This window comes from Carassius auratus, unplaced genomic scaffold, assembly GCF_003368295.1.
Source record: "Carassius auratus strain Wakin unplaced genomic scaffold, ASM336829v1 scaf_tig00011673, whole genome shotgun sequence".
Lineage (NCBI taxonomy): Eukaryota > Metazoa > Chordata > Actinopteri > Cypriniformes > Cyprinidae > Carassius > Carassius auratus.
In genome coordinates, this window is record NW_020524231.1 from 2,661 (window position 1) to 6,641 (window position 3,981).

Below are 3,981 nucleotides of genomic sequence, written 5' to 3' on the forward strand. Positions count from 1 at the left end.
TTATTTTACAGGACAATTGGATTATTGCAATCATAATATATTTCTTTGCTCCTCAGTTATAATTAAAATAACAATAAAATGTTATAATATAAAATAATATAAAATATTTAGGTTATTTACATGTGTATATTATTATTATTATTAAATACTGACATTTAGTTTATAGTGGAATAGTAAGATTTTGTTATTTATTAAAGGTAAAACTGCTGCTGGTTAAAATTGTAAGACTTCTGTACAATATGATTACTGCATCAGTATCCATTTTTAGTGGTTTGCTTAACTTGTTAGCCAGCACCCCCCATTATGGGACTCACAGCTGAAAGTGCTCTACCTAACTTATAATTGTAACAGTTTCCTACTTCAGTATGTTACAAACATAATTTTGGTGTCATAAATCATAACATAAATTTGATAATGCTCAAAAATATTAAGTTATAGACACTGAAGTGCCTTGAATTTTTTTTTTACCACACTTAAGTTATTCCATAACGGACACAAACAGTTCTGTCGCTGAAGAACTGAAACGTAAACAAGGAATTATGATCCATTTTTACAACGTTATTGCTTCGTTGGACTAAACGTGCTTCATGAGATGTCGTTCAGTGGACCCTTACCTTTCTAACAAAACCGGGATTTACAGCTGTGGATGTGTTTATGACTCGTTATTAAGACGGATCTGGTATGGTACAGCGTTTCTTTGTTCATGTTTTTTATGTGTACTGCTTACCCAAATGTAGCAAATACAGTCTTTATAAGCTTTCCATTGAAAAACAGCGATTTGTTGTCGATTCTTGAGGCTTAGATCTTTATAATGATACATAGGTTGTCAAGATTAAGTTTGTCCCATTTCATTTAATCTATTCGTAAAAACACTGACACATGCGAGTTGATCAAATGTATTCAAACAGCCACAAAATACTGCCTACTCTTCACCCACAGATCTAATGCATAAACACAATGGCAAGCATCTTTCCAGATGGGATGTAAACTTCGTCAGCTGAAGTAGTAAAATCAGTTTGAAGATGAAAATTGTACAAAGCACAATATTCTCCACCAATCCTCACTTCTAACATGCATCCTCAGCGTTAAGTGATGTTTTGTAGAAAGCTGTTGCTCTCCTTATGTTTTTTCATTGTCTCATTTCACATTTATCTTGACATTGTGTGAATGTGTTAATACATTGGATAAAAAGATCACAAAAAATGCATTCACCTGCCCATTGATCCCCACCCCCCATGGAAAAAAATGGGGACAGAGTGGTTGAAAGTGGGAAAAGCGATGGTCATTCAATTTGTGATTTGATCAGCCTTCTCTCTGGTGTTATAACATGATTGTAAACAATGTTTCCTGTCTGTGAAAATTTCAACAATTCGACAAATTACATAAAACTGTTCTTTTATTTGTGAAAACTCATGTGGTACTTAAGTGCTGCTTTATTTTTGAAACTCTTTCCGCAGTGACCACATGTAAACGGTTTCTCTCCAGTGTGAAGTCTCATGTGCCTATTAAGGCTTCCCTTCATATTGAAACATTTACCACATTTTTGGCAGATGAAAGGCTTCTCTCCTGTGTGAGTTCTTATGTGGTCTTCAAAGTGTCTTTTGTTATTGAAACTCTTTCAGCACTGAGTGCATGTGTAGGGTTGATCTCCAGAGTGAATTCTCAAGTGGTTTTCAAAGTGTCGTTTTTGACTGAGACTCTTTCCACACAAAGGGCATATGTAGGGTTTCTCTCTATGAGTTCTCAAATGGACTTCAAGATTTCCACACTGTTGGCACATGTAAGGCTGCTCTCCATTGTGAATTCTCATGTGTTGGTTAAAGCTTCCTTTTTGACTGAAACTTATACCACACTGTTGGCAGATGAAAAGACTCTCTTCACTGTGAACTATGATATGGCAGTTAAGACTACTTTTCTGGTTGAAACTTTTTCCACACTGTTTTTAGGAATAAGGCTTCTCTCCAGTGTGAATACTCATGTGGTCTCCAAGGTTTCCAGAATGAGTGAAACTCTTTCCACACTGAGGGCATATGAATGGCCTCTCTCCAGTGTGAATTCTAATGTGGCTTTTAAGAATTACTTTTTGACTGAAACACTTTCCACACTGACGGCAGTTTCAGACTAATTCTGGTCTTTTGATCCATTTTTCTTGAGGAACTTATTTCAGTCTGTGAGCAACTAAAATATGTTTCTCCAGTTAAATAATCATGTTGATTCTTATATTGATCTCTTTCTTCCATTTCAATCAGTTCTTGACTCTCATCTTTCAGCACCGTCAGGTCTAGGGTGAGAAAATTAGAGATAATTGAGATGCAGTTTGAACAATGTTTGTGTACATGACTATCCAGTGGTGGTGGGCAAGAAGGCAGAGAGCTAAAGAGAAAGGTCAAAGCAATGCAAAAACTCACAATGAATGGTGAACCCCAGACATTTTGGGCAATTTAGAAATCATGGATGGACATTTTCTTTTAGGTCCGAAGAGTGTATGGGAAAAAGAGGATGAATAGTCACCCTATTGTACAGGCACAGGCCTCTTCTGGAAATGACAAACTTCTTATTGTAGTTACATTACCTACTTTTGCCATCTGATTGTGGCTACATCTCTCTTTTAGTTCTATTAGATCAGTGGTGTAATTATGTCCATGCATGTATAGGCTTATGCTTTCCCAGGGCTGTTTTTGTCATGGTATCAGAGAGTAAGGCGTGGATTCAAATTCAGGAGAAAAATTGACAACAGTTTAGAATAGGTAACACTCGTTAACTATTAACTATGACATTTCTATCAATAATGTCTTAATCTGCTGCTTATTAATAGTTAGTAAGGTAGTTGTTAGGTTTAGGTATTGTGTAAGATTAGGGATGAAGAATAAGGTCAAGTAGAATAAGGCATTAATATGTTCTTAATTAGCACTAATACATGGCTAATATTCTAGTAATATGCATACTAATAAGCAATTGATAAGTGTTATATTAAAGCGTTACCGCAAAAATTATAATTTTTAATAAAAAAATGAAATAAAACAAACAAAAACTACCCTTGGGGGGAAAAAGGCAGGCAGGCAGGCTTGAAAAAAAGCACAACAATGCAAGGCAGGAATATGGCAGCAATACGGGTAAATAACTCTGAATTAAAATAATGGACCAGGGGGAGATATGTTGGGTCAGGTCTGTGTGGCAGAAGAGGGCCTAAAGCCAAGAGGTAGACCAGAAAATTCTGGGAGAGCAGTAAGCAAGGGTGGAGCGTAAGCCCACTAGTTGAAGAGTGTGGAGCTCAATCCCACCAGAGCCGCTGAGTGATAGCTGAAGTTCTCCACGGTGGTGCAGAAGACCACCCCAGCAGAGCAGGCATGACCGAAGATCCCTATGGTGGAGTGCATGACCACCACAGCAAATAGACGGAACAGAGGGCTACAATGTTGGATCAAGCGGAGCTGGAAACCACCAGGTTTCTTGAGTGGACACAGAGGGCTCCCAGACTGAAATAGGTTCTTGATTGGATTCTGAGTGCTCCCGGACAGGAGTGGGTTCTGGAGTGGACTCTGAGGGCTCCCAGACTGGACGGATTCTGAGATATCTGGAATGCGTTCTGGATCTGCCATACTAAAAGCCAGTCTCAAAAGCATTGGGCCCATCCGGTGAAGAGGTTCCAAACTGGCAGCCATCTTGTGGAGAGTCTCTGGAAAGGCAGCCTTAACAGGACAAGGTTCAGGAGTGGTGGCCATTTTGGGACGAGACTCAGGAGTGGCTGCCATTCTGTGAAAAGGCTCTGTGCTGGCAGCCATTTTGTGATGAGACACTGACATATAAGCCATCATGTGAAGAGACTCTGAACAGGCAGCCATGTCAGGAAAAGTTCCGTTGTGGGCTATTATGTCCACAAAAGCCCCCAAAAGACGGGGTTAAGTGCCGTACCTCTTTCACATACTGATGGGCTCATCAAGGGTATAAGAAAACAAGTCCTTTGGAGCTAAATCATTATAC

At 38.7% G+C, this 3,981-nt stretch overlaps 1 pseudogene; it reads right to left on the minus strand.

Annotated features, from left to right (window-relative positions):
• Positions 1 to 778: 778 nt before the first annotated feature.
• LOC113073243 (gastrula zinc finger protein XlCGF57.1-like) lies at positions 779 to 2,113 on the minus strand (annotated as a pseudogene).
• Positions 2,114 to 3,981: the final 1,868 nt, after the last annotated feature.